A 13,105-nucleotide genomic window follows, 5' to 3' on the forward strand; every position below is an offset into this window, starting at 1 on the left:
CCCTTCAGGGGTCTTCATCCAGATGCAGTGGAGCACAAACTTCTCTAGAGAGGACGATTTTCTCAGTGTGAAGTTCACTCTTGAATCCGGAATCCTTATAGCTGGTGCCATGTTTCCCTTCTCTGTGTGTGCGCGTGTTTGCAAATATGTGCAGCTCCTCCATCTCACCCTCTCCCAACACAACGGACACACTTGTTTAACTTGCAAGAGACCTAACTCACTTGTAGTTGAAATATGTCATAATTCTTTTCAGTCATCTGAGTCTCCAGTTCCAGATAAAGAGCTAGAAGTGCAAGCAATTGTGTAGGGATGGGAGGGGGCTGTGACTTGGGGAGGAAGTATGAGCTAGAAGTTCAAATCCGTCTGAGCAAGCTTAGACTCAACAGCTGACATTTCCATTCTCAACTTAAGCAAACTGTGCTCTCCCATTAGGAAAAAAAAAAATCACATTTAATCTCTGCTAAATACTTCTGCCAGAGTGTCTCTGAAGCACCTGTCCCAGTGTGTGTATGTGTGTGCTGAGTTAATTGACCCCACTAACTAAACTCTATAGAGGGAGGCATGGTTCCTCTCTGTCCTGTGGACCTGCTCCACCTGCCACTCTAAGGTAACTGTAGCACTAAACGTGTTGTTCAGATTTTTAGGGAACAGTGGTGACTTCCAGCTAGCTCCTATACTTAGAAGAGTTCTGTACTTCTAAAATGTCACATCATAACATTCTTAATAATCTAGTTATGGGTGCTCTGTGTTTTCATTTTGCATAGTTAATTATGTAGCTGATCCTGTTGAAAAGTGTTTCAGGGGGAAAAAGGGGGAGGGGGCTAAAAACACCAAATACAAATTAACTGTGTGATCCTGGACCGGTTATTTTACCTTTCTGAGAATGGGAATCCTCTCTCTCTCTCTCTCTCTCTCTCTCTCTCTCTCTCGTTCCCTCCCTCCCTCCCACCCGTTCTCCCTCTCCCGCTGGGCTAGAATTTGGTGGTTCTCAGTCCAGGCTGCACCTTCAAATCAACCATAACGCTTTGGAGAAATACCAATGTGTTAGAACCTATTTGGAAAGAGGCCTAGAATCAGTGCAGTTTTGAAGTTTTATGTGGAGTTCTGTAGATGATTCTGATGTAACATCGGGTCAGGTCTGAAAATACAGGTCTAAATAATTTCTAAGATCTTTCTAAGCTCCATCTTTTGTGATCTGTGTTTATGTCCTTTAGCACTTGTAAAACTTCACATGGCTGCTGCATGCTAGTCATGCTTGTTTTAATTTAAAACTAACATTTTAAATTCGTTATTGTCTAGTAAAACTGACACTCCAGGAAGATATGTCAACTTAATTTAGTGTTAATTTGTATATACCTCATGGCTTTGTGCCCTCTGATGTGTGTGCAGCCCACTTTGAGAAACTCAGGACTAGACTGATATTTAGGACCTTTATTTCTTCATTTTTTTTTTTTTTTTTTGCATTTATGATCCGTCGCCCAAAGATCTTTATTCTATAGACAGCCATATCCATGTGAGAAGTGAATTCTTTGGAGGTGTGCAACCTGGCCTAACATCAGTAGCTTCGGGTTTGTGTGGAAGTTCAAGGTCTACCCCAGACAGGTCAAACCAGGAGTTTTTAGTTTAATTCCAAAGAATGAAACTTGAGTTCTCACTGTCTAGTCACCTTGGGAAACACCAATACTGTTGAATTGCTGATGCCAAGCTCTACTCTGGGATCACTCTACACCAAAACAGAGCTAAAGGAAGTTTGCCTAATAGATCCCTTATAATTTGAGGGAACCCACAAATGCTCAATGTGGCAAACTATATTCTACTCACCTAAACAGGTGCCCTCTAGAGGGTTAGTACCTTATGTGCGCAAGACCACCTTCCTTCTCTGAGAATTTTTGTGAACTGATTCTCTCTAGAGTGAGAATCACTCTATGATATGACAATGGCATATTCTTGGTTATTTCTGAGTGTGTCATGTTGTGAGGGAAAGAAGGGCAGCTCTGTCAGTGGCCTTCCCTCAACCCAAAGGAATATGACTTTAAGGTGGAATTTCAGGCAGGAGTGGCGAGTATGGAAGGGTATGTTAGAACTAAAGCTGGCTTCCTGGACCCCCTCAAAGAACACAGCCTTCTCTGACAGCTGGTCATGTTTATCATTTCAGCAACCAATAGTGCTATGGGCAAGCAAGTCTGTGAGCATATGAGTGCATGTATTAAAAAACCAACCAACCAAATAAACAATCAGAAACCCAAGGATGTCATTAGAATTCCTATTCACATTGCTCAAAGCCACAAAGATGAATTTAGGATGTTCCAGTAAAACCTGGCAGATCAACAAGGAGTTAAACATAAATGCTGTGAATAAGAGAAAAGAAGGAAAAGCGACTTGGCCCTTGGAGGGAAATGTGCACAAAGGGCAGGCCCCGGGTGTCCCAGGAGCACCTGAGCCCAAGGAAGAAACAGAGGGAGATGTGAAAGGTTTCAAGAGAGAGATGAACCAGGGTCCTCCCAGAAGAGGGAGGAGTGAGTGCTAAAATATAGTGTGGATCCTGGTTCTAGCCACATCCACCCAGAGGACAAAGTGTGTCCCACTAAAGGGAATGTCATTTTGTAATTAGTCTCCGAAGAGTTCTCTCCTGATTTTCACGAAGATTGTTTTACTAGACAATAATGAATTTAAAATGCTAGTTCTATGCCAGTGGTGGTCCTGGAACCCATCCTCCGTAATAGGTGGTCTCTCGGGAAACCATTTCCCAGGCTTCCCCGGTTTCAGGTCACCAGTTACTAGTCGACTCCTGTCTGGAACAGACAAGAAAGAAATGACCTGTCTCTCTTTCCTGCAAGGATCAGCCCGTAATTTAGAACACTGAAAGAAATCCGAGTGGAGGGCTTAAAGGGGATCTCTAGAAACCCACAAGCCAAGGAAGTCACCCTTTTTCATTTTGCTAATTTAATGTGAAAGTGAAATAGGTTCCTTTGCAACCTTGACAGCCAGCGTTGTGGGGAGGTGTCTAATGTAGGACATAAAATGGAGACGTGAATCGATGGGGCTCATTAATATTCATAGACAGCAGATTAAGGTTGGTGGAAAAAAAATTATTTATGAAACAGGGGTATTGTCTTCCTCTCACCAAAAGGATTTTGTTTAGAGAGGACAGAATTGGGTGACAGGGCGTTGACAGATTAGGTATGAATGTGCAGATTTCTTGGTTTATCTCTCCAGGAAAAGAATCTAAAGCATTTGCAAGCAAAGAATGTCTGGGGCTGAGCACAGTGAGTTCTTGGACACCACATGCAGTAGGTGTAATGAGGTGTCTCAAACGTGAGCTTCCAAAACCTCTGTGTGATGGAAAGCCCTGGGAAGGAAATGAAGCGAAGGGCTCAGAGTGTGGTTATGTAACAAAGGAACAGACTGGGAGCAAAATGGGCTTTGCTGATGTCAGAGAGAGGTGAGAGGAGAAAGCAGGGTAATGGCGGGGGTGGGGGGGGTCCTTTGTATGCATGTGGGGGAATGGGAGATAGCATACAATTGAATAATGTAATAAATACGTAATTTACAATTTCTTGTCTCACATTAAATATGTATTTGTTGTACCGCCTAAGAAACCTTTGTGCTATTTCTGACTGTCGTTAGCATGTGCTGTTTTACAATCTAATAAAGCTGAGGGTGAGAGTCAACTAATCAAGAAGTGGACTCAGATCCTCAAGTGAACTCTGTTCAGGATGTTTTGTGCTGACCCCATGTGAGGATTTATTGCTAGTCCCTTATCTCCATGAACCCTTACCCCTTTATTTTTTGGATCCTTTACAAGGTTGTGGAAATAAGTTTCTGTGATCTGCTGAAATTTTAAAATGACAAATGAAAATTATTTTAGAATTAGGCATCAGGAATGGCAGTGAGAACCTTAGAATGGCCCCTGAATTGTCCACAGGTCATAAAAATCCATGGATATTTAAAAAGGAGGTGGAGAGTTTTCTTTTCTTCTTCTTTTTCTTTTTTTTTTTTTTTTTTTTTTGTACTTCACAAAATCCAGCAGAATGTGCATGGGCCCATCCCAGAATAGTTGGGTTGGTTGCCCCAGTGTCCCAAAGATGACTAGATAAAGGAAGGGAACATCTCATCAAGCTTATCTACTTGAAAGGTTTAAATTAACTAAGATCTCGAAACCGGCTTTCATTTTATATTTTATGTTTTGTAAATACATATAGAATTGAAAAACACATGGTTAGGACTTTGATAGGCCAGTCTTGGAGTACAGGTCACTTAAAACTGAGTCTAAGCAGAGCTCTATGTAAAATAGCACCATAGGGACCAACAGGAAGGCACATAGTTTGACAGCTGGAAGAATCCTTTTCCATGATCTACCCTCATCTCTTATAACACATGTGGGTTTCCAAAGAAAACATATTATATTACAATACAGTTATCAAAATACTTTTCAAAAAAACAAATCTGTGGTGTAATCATGTATGTGCTTCCATAATAACATCATAAATACCAGCAACTAGGAGCTGGTCTAAGACCTTCTGCAATTTCAGAACTGTGATGAGCACATGTGATTCTGTAGGATACTGAAACCTGTGATTTCTATTCATGAATTCACAGATGCTGCTAATAACAGTTTATTGCTGGTACTCATGATTGAGAGGAATACAAAATTTGAATTAGAAGTCAGTGAAAATGATGATATGTATTTTCACATCCAAGATCACAGACCCTCCAATTCTATATGTGGGCCACATGGGGCCCCAGTGAAGAATCACTTCATTGTACCACTTTGGAGGGCATCCTGGAAAAAGTCCCAGGGTCTCAATGTGTCTCATCTATTGCCATCAGTTCATAATTTAGGATTGTTTCCAAACTCAACAGCCAATGAGCAGCCAAGTAATATCTAAGGACCATTCTCGTCACTCTATGAAGTGCGCATAGTGAATTGCCCTATTTCTTAGATAGACAAGAGCCTGAATGTAATAAGGTTCACTGTGTTTGTGTCAGCTGCAATCCAGGTATAAGAAATGATGGAGTGCTGTCTTGAGAAAAATTTGAGGTTCTTTCTCTGCTGGGAACCAATCTGCTACAAGTTAGCATGATTACACATGTCTGCTCATGAGCCTGGACAGAAGGACAGGTCATTTGATGAAATGAATGCCCAGCTCTAAATGCTGAGCTCTTCTTCCTGGACATGTGGTCCATCACTTGATTCCATTTGTGGTCAGCAGGTACCTTGGCTTAGGCAATCCAGGCCAGGTGGGTAAATATTCCAGCCATTATGTGATATTGACATCCTAAGCTAAATAAGCCAATGCAGACATTTCATGTGGCTTTTCCTTTTAAAACCCAAATCCTATTGTTTGTTAGATGGCATTTCACTGGTATCCTATTGTAATGCTATCAGGAAGCTAGTATGTGGGGAAAGAAATCCTATATATAACATATAGGATTACCTTTGAAAAGTGACACCTCTTGTTTAAAATTCCGTTAAGCTCTGCTGTTTAATTGACTGAAGCCCTACAGGTGCACATGGAACTAACTGAAATCCACAGAGAAGTTTCCAGACTCCACCAACATCCTAGGTTCTAATCTTCTCAGAACGAGACAAATTGTTTCCCCTGCCCTGTGGCTTACAGTCCATGGCAGCAGGACTGTTTTCAGGGGACTGACCAACAAGAGAGCTGCCCTCCGTCTTGGGATTCGGTTGACTGGGCTGACTTTGCTTTTAACTAGTTAGCAAAACAGCAACAAGCCTGACCTAGACCAGCAAGGGATGAGGACTCCTGGCTCTTTTCCAAATTGTCCTCCTCTGTGCATGATACAGAGGATGCAAATGTGACGTGTATGTTTATGTGTGTGCATAAATACTTCAGTGATGCATATAATCTGTATGCATGTCTGTACACACACATGAACCCCATATGTCTGTATCCACATAGATATTCATCTCCCTTGTCTCCTTGGACTCACTCTCCCTTCACTGTTCAAGATGCGAAGGTAAAGAGCATTTGTCTAGCTCATATCTGGTGGGCAATAACTCCAGTTTCCTGCTCCAAGGTCACCAGGATAACTTGACCCACTGGCTTCTACTTTACCTTTCTTCAAGATTCCATTCTTTTTTCTTTTTTTTGGTCATTGCATTTTTTTCTTTATATTTTTCTTTTACTGATTTTTAAAAAAATAAATGACAGCAGAATGCATTACAATTCTTATTACACATATACAGCACAATTTTTCACATCTCTGGTTATATATAAAGTATGTTGATACCAATTTGTGTCTTCATACATGTACTTTGGATAATGATGCCTATCACATTCCACCAAGATTCCATTCTTTTAACAGCCTTTTTAGCAGTGAAGCTGATTCCTGATGCTTCCAAAGCCTGAAATGACTGTGTGTTTTTCACGTTTGTGGGAAGCTGTCCTCCATCCAGTTCATCTCTTCCACTTGTGAATCTGAAGTACCCTTGGTTTTCTTGTTTGGGGCTTTTTTTTTTTTTTTTTTTGTACCTTGGATTGAACCCAGGGGCACTTAACCACAGAGCCACATCCCCACCCCTTTTTTTTTATACTTTGCTCCACTCAACAGGCAAACACCTCATTGAATGCAGGAGGTAGGTGGAGATGGTGCAGGGTGGGGACAAGTAGGTCTGCCACTCCCCTCCTCTTTCACCCTGAGTACATTTCACTCACTGAATGCAAAGCTCTTTCCTGTGACCCTAGATCTAGCCTCAGAATCCTGCTGAACACAGTGAGACAATAGATTGGACACATGAGTAAAGACTTACTTGCAGGCCTTTCATTAAACCCTTGACAATGTTGCAAAGGAATGAGGGTAGGCAACTAACAGACCACCAGCGCCTGGTGCAGTGAAAGGCTGGATCATCCCCTCCCGCCACCCTCACCTCATCCCAGCTAATGCCATAAGGCCAATAAGTGTAATTAAGCAACCAAGTTAGATTCTGCTGTGTGAGAGCTTCTCTTAGGCTGGGGCACAGTGGCACACACCTGTAATCCCAGCAGCTCTGGAGGCTGAGGCAGAAGGATCGCCAGTTCAAAGCCAGCCTCAGCAATTTAGTGAGGCCTTAAACAACTTTGCAAGACTCTGTCTCTAAATAAAACCTAAAAAGGGCTGGGGATGTGAATCTGTGATTAAGTACCTCTGGATTCAGTCCCTAGTATCCCCCCCGCCCCCCAAAAAAACCTCCTCTTGGGCCACATAAAATGTTGACACTGTCCTTTAACACATGTGGTGGTAGCTGGTGGTAAGGAATTCCTGGGAGAAAAGAAGCCAGAAGAAATGTGGGCATGCCCTGCACATCCCCTACACAATTCCCTAGTCTGTTAATCAGGTCCTAATACTGCAGGGAAGGGCTGGTCCACCAGGGTCTCTCCTGTTCACTGCATGGCCTCCAGGCCATGCAGTTGCTGTGCTGTTTAGTCCATAGGCCTGGCAGAGTCAGCTCTCCCATTTTCCCCTCACCTTCCTGCCTTCTCTTCCTGTGCATCATTTGTCTAACCTCTGTATTACCTCAGTCCATCCCATTATCCCAAGAGCTTCAGATGCCTTAGTTTTAAAGTACATAGACATTATTTTGACCATTCACGTTTTATTATATTGGTTCAGTATAACCAAGCTCCCTCTTCCCCCTGCTCTTCCTCCATCTCTCTTAACAGCATTCCTGCTCCATTCGGCCACTGGGAGGTGTTTTCTTGCTTAGCGGAGGTATCCATTTATAGTTCTTTACACAAAAATTCAGATTCCCTTTGTCATAGGCTGACTCTTCTGGGCCCAGACTTTTAGCTCCAGTCTAAACACACGGCATTGCCCACCTCCAGCCCCATAGAATCCTCCAATTGTCAGATATTGAAGGCTGCAGAAGTAGCCCTGTTGCTGAAAGCAAGGTGACTTGGGGTCAGCCCCCTAAGCTAATGCTGGTCATGTCAGTTGCAGCTGTATCTTCTGCTCAAAAATCTTCCCTCTCAACCTGGAAGCATAAGGGCTTCATCTTCCTCTCTCACCTCTCACTCAGCCAATGAGGGAATCTGAGAGGTAAGTTTCTATTCTCCATGAATCTTCCTGGACACCATTTGCCTGGGGCCTTCTGAGCCTCCCAGTCAGCAAGTCGCACTTGGGTATCTGCAAAATACAGCAGGCTGTGGAGCATGGGGTGGCACCTACCACTGCCCTATCCCTGGAAGCCAAGTGCAGTGAGGTCAAAATAATCAAGCAGAAGGATGAGGCCCGAACCCAGGTACAGCTTCTAGTAAGAGGTGCAACAAGATGCCAAGGTCCGGGCCATTAAGAAAACACAGATTGTCCTCAATGTTCCCATTTCCTCAGTATCCAAATTTTCTCGGTGTCTTTCCCATGGTTACTAATCAAACAAGTAGAGGGCCTGCTGGGAGATGGAAACAGCCCTGGCTTTCCTATGAGAAGAGCTGGGTTGAGTCTTGGCTCCTGCACTCTCTTGACAGTGTGACCTTGACAAAGTCCTAGGTACAGCAATCCTGCAATGGAGAGAGGAAACCAATAATGTACTGTAATTGGCATTACGAAAAATGACAACTCTTCCTTTCTGTCCTTAATTCAACAGCCCATGTTCCCCCCAGTAGCCCTCTTCCCACACCTCCCCTGCTTTGCTGTTCTCAGCATTTGCTGGGCCCACCCATGGCCCATGAGTGGGGTGCTCAGTGGGGTGAGCAGGATGGGGGCGGTGAGTTCTCGATGCCTCCATCTCACCCATGCAGATGGATAAGGCAGCTGAAATTAATGACATTCCAAGCCACTGCAGCGCTCATCTGCTTAACAATCCAATTTCTAGGACGTTTTAGAAGTTGTTAGCTGACTGCCAAAAATGAGGATCATTAAAAATAGATTCACAGCTGTTCAGGAAGCCAGAGATATAATTTTACCTTCATTATGCCTTATTGCAGATGTTATTGATTTAATCTCATTGCATTTTACTGTGTAATATCAATTCGCACTGTCTTTGACTTGGAAATCGGGAACTGTATTTATTCTTCTTATTCTCATAGCAGAAGACAGGCTTAGACTGACAGCCAGACTGACACTAGGTTCCCAGGCAGTGGGTACCATGTAAGCAAGACTCGATTGTTCGAATACACAGGTGACCTAGCACAGCTGCATGGGAGAAAAATAATCTAAAAATGGAACTACTACCTCTCTTAAGATTGTGCCTGTGATCATAGATAACTCAAATAAATGAATAAAAAAAATAATGATTTTGCTTGCACATTACCAAGTAAGTTGGTTCAACAAATCCTTCACTTGTCTACCAGTCATTTCATCCTTAAAAATCCACACTGAAAATTAGTAAAATAGAATTTCATCCAAAATAAATTAGAATGCATTAGGATATGGTTTTACAGAAGTGTTTCCTAGAACTTTTGTTTTAAGATGCTTCTTGAATTCAAAATTTAAAAAAAAAAAAAAGATTGCAAACTCAAAGTTTGGGAAGACACATATAAATAAATTTTCTTTCTAAGAAGTTATAATATATGGTAGCATATATTAAAAGCTTCAGATACCATATATACCATTATCTATATATGTTCAGATACCAAATAAATTTGGTTGATGCAGCATTTTTGAAACTAATTTGATGCAAAAACATTTGTTTTCCTCATCTATTAGCATCCTTCAGTGCCAGTGTGGGAATGAATGCCCTTTGGGAATCTTTGATTGAAGATAGATCTGGAAGAAGGAAAATCACCTCTTTGCTAGGGGGTCCTAGAGTTTTGTCCACCACTGATGGTGCCGCCATCTTGAATCTGCATAAACTGTCCTTGAATTACAAGATTTGGTGCTTGAACTTTTGCACCTGAGTGGGTGCTGCTGCATCCCCTACCCCATCCCCTGTTTCTCTGCCTCAGCTTCCAAACTCAAATTCTATCCCACTCACTTTCAATCTCCTGTGCCCCTACAGCCCAACAGCCCAACCACTGCCCTGATCCAGAAGAGCTGGGGCTCTGTTTGTCAAATGAACAAGTGAGGTGGGTCTCAGAAAAACCTACCACATTTCTACTGGTTTCAGTCTAGATGACATTAGGGGCACAGTTCTTCCATGTTTGTACCGTTTTTACAACATTAACATGCTTTGTGGTATTCAGCAAGTCACTTACTTAGCCACTCTGTCTTAGTGACCAGCTGACATAGCATGCACAAAAATGTACAACTGTTTCTGTCTGTTAACACCACTTGAAAATGCTCCATATGCACCTCTTCATGAGCTCACATTGGAGATTTTTCCAACTCCAGTGGGCATTGTTGAGGGTGGTTTGTCTTAGGGATTTTTATCCCCCTTTCTGTCTCTGCCCTGTAGACTTACTTAGCTTCCAGGTTAGTGAATGTCTCTGAACCTAATATATTTATAGCTATGATTCTTTTGTTTCATAGAAAGTATAAAACTATTGATCATGATGTCTAACATTTGCTACCAGCTGGTAAAGAATGTTAAATGTTTTACTTAGTCTCCCTCCCTATCCTTCCTCAGCTCTTTTATGTCCCAACTTGGATAAACCCACACAAACTCAGCCAATCCCTGTGGTGACTTAGCATCATCTCTCAGGATGACAACCAGGGGCCAATGTTTGGTCAGGGTTTAGGCCAAGAACACCGACCTGATTTCCCTTGGCAGTTATTCTTCATTATTATTAACCCTCTAATAGACAAACTGTGGCCCTCAGGGCTGTGATGTATCCAGTGCCTGGCCTTGTACTTCTCCACATATTCATCATGGTGTCTAACACCAAGCTCAGGGGCTGTTTGCTAATTAATGAATTGGCATCTTCCAGTCAGAAAGGGATGGAGCCAGAATTGGGTCCAAAGTTTCCCAACAAGCAGATCCAGCAAGTTCTCTGTGGTGTGATTCTGCCAGGGCAATTAACTTCATTCATACTCTATTCTCACAAGAACTATAGTCAGGTAACAGGGACTGAACAGCTAACTGGGGCTCTTAAACTGTTTGTGTTGAGCCACTGAAGACTACTTTGGTTTTTTAAAAAGGCATAGCTCATCTATATATGTTCAAGAATTGTGTTTGGGTCAGGCAGGGGAATGACTATAGATTTTGAGATTGGGAAGAGATCTTTGAGGATATTTAGAGGAACTGCCTTGTTTTAATAATCAGGAATTCAAACTCCAGAGAGGGCTGTAACTCACAGACACACAGCTATTCAGCTAAATAATTAAGAATGCTGGACAAATTCTACTTCACACAACCCAAATAGGAGAATTCATCCCCAGCTCCTTTATTGATAACTATTTTTCTCTTCTTTAGGGTTATGTTATAATTTTGCAGCTCTGATGAGATTCGGAATTGTGTCTTCTTTTAAAATCAAACTAAAATGAAATTTCCAGCAAAGCTCTAAAGAGTATGAACAATAAAAGACTAAAGAAGGAAAAGTTAATTTGGACTTACACTGAAAAATACTGCAAAAGCAAAATAGAACTAATTAGTCTGTATACTATAAGGAAAATATATTAAAATAACTAACTGGTGTCACTTTTCTTATCATACTTTCATAAAGGCATAATGACGGCCAGACATATTAAGAAGAGGAGAGGAAAATAAAATTCATTTTACACAGCTAAAGCTACCCCCATTAACTAAAACAAAGGAATAAAAAAAATTAAATTAAAAACAGACCTGAAGAAAACTAGCAGAGTGGCGCCACCAAGTGTCTGATTCCTAAAATAGCATCTGACGTTTCCGCCCTCTTGTGGTAGAATTTAGCTTTCCACCACAGAGAAGAAAACTGTTATTCTGTTGGGTTTCTTGGGAAGAAATAGCTAGCATTTCAACATATCTTCTAAACAAGATACACTTTTGTTTACCATGTTTAAGACAGAAAAAAGATACAATTTCCCTCTGATGTCTTCCTTTTGATGTAATTTCCAGTGATTCCCTAATCATAAACCTTTAGGATGTAAAGAAAGATACCTTTCAAAGCTTCTTTGTCTCTATGAAATTCTGTTCAGGATGAAAATTTTTCAATATTCTATGTGTATTGAAATTTTGTTAACTTAAAACCTAAAATAAACTTTAATTTTTAAAGAACTAATAGAAGAAGATCTAAGAGGATTTGAGCCCAAAATAAGTTATCTCCCATGTGCCTCAGTTTATCCATTGTTCTAGACTAACCTACCTCCTTGTGCACTCAGGAGGGAGTTGCTTTGGGCAAGATTAAATGAGATTAATGTCCATGAAAACTATTGAAAAATAGAAACCATACAATTTACACAAAACTGAGACACCATGCTATTTTTTATTAGGCACAGATTGAGTTGAGGGGGAAAAAGATCAGTGAATGAAAAAATTAAAAGAGCAGGATCATGTCCCATTACTTATCCTGGGATGCATCATTTAAGTCTGGGTATTGGCTCTTTTGTTCAGTAAAATGAGGATAGTGAACTAAATGGTCCATAATTCCATATAATCCTATGATTAGATAATACAGTCACATTCTCCTTGCACTGGCCCAGCATAGGTCCTCATCACGTTTTCTGGAGATGATTGTGTCTTTCTAACACTTCTCTCCCAGCTCCAATCCATCCTGGCAGGTTAAGTGGGGAAGATGTCTTCCTACAATGTGAGTCCAATCACCCCATTCTCCAGCTTAAAGGCCTAAAATGTCTCCCCAGTGCATTTTGCAGAGTAACCGGCATTTATTGGCATCTGCTCTGTGCCAGGCAGTATAATTTGTGCTTTGTGCCCAAAGTAATTTCATCCATGCAATGACACTTCAAGAGAGGCAAGACGGGTCCTGTTTTCATGAAGGATGAAGCTGGGGTCTGAAAGACTCAAAGATCTCCTTCAAGTCCCCAGGGGGATGAGTGTAGATCCTAGAATACAAATCCAAGTCTCTGGTTGCAAAGTTCATAGTCTGTGAGTAACTTAAGAGGTAGATTTTGGAGATAGAAATACTTAGACTGGAATCCATGCTCTGCCATACATTGTTTAATGATGGGAATTTTCCTAATGTCTCTGTGCCTCAGTTTTTCATCTGTAAATGGTAACCATATTAGTACATATCTTATAGTGAGTTAATGCCTATTAAGCACTGGAACAGCAACTGCTACCCAGGAGGTGCCA

The sequence above is a fragment of the Marmota flaviventris genome, chromosome 1 (assembly GCF_047511675.1).
Source record: "Marmota flaviventris isolate mMarFla1 chromosome 1, mMarFla1.hap1, whole genome shotgun sequence".
Classification (NCBI taxonomy): Eukaryota; Metazoa; Chordata; class Mammalia; order Rodentia; family Sciuridae; genus Marmota; species Marmota flaviventris.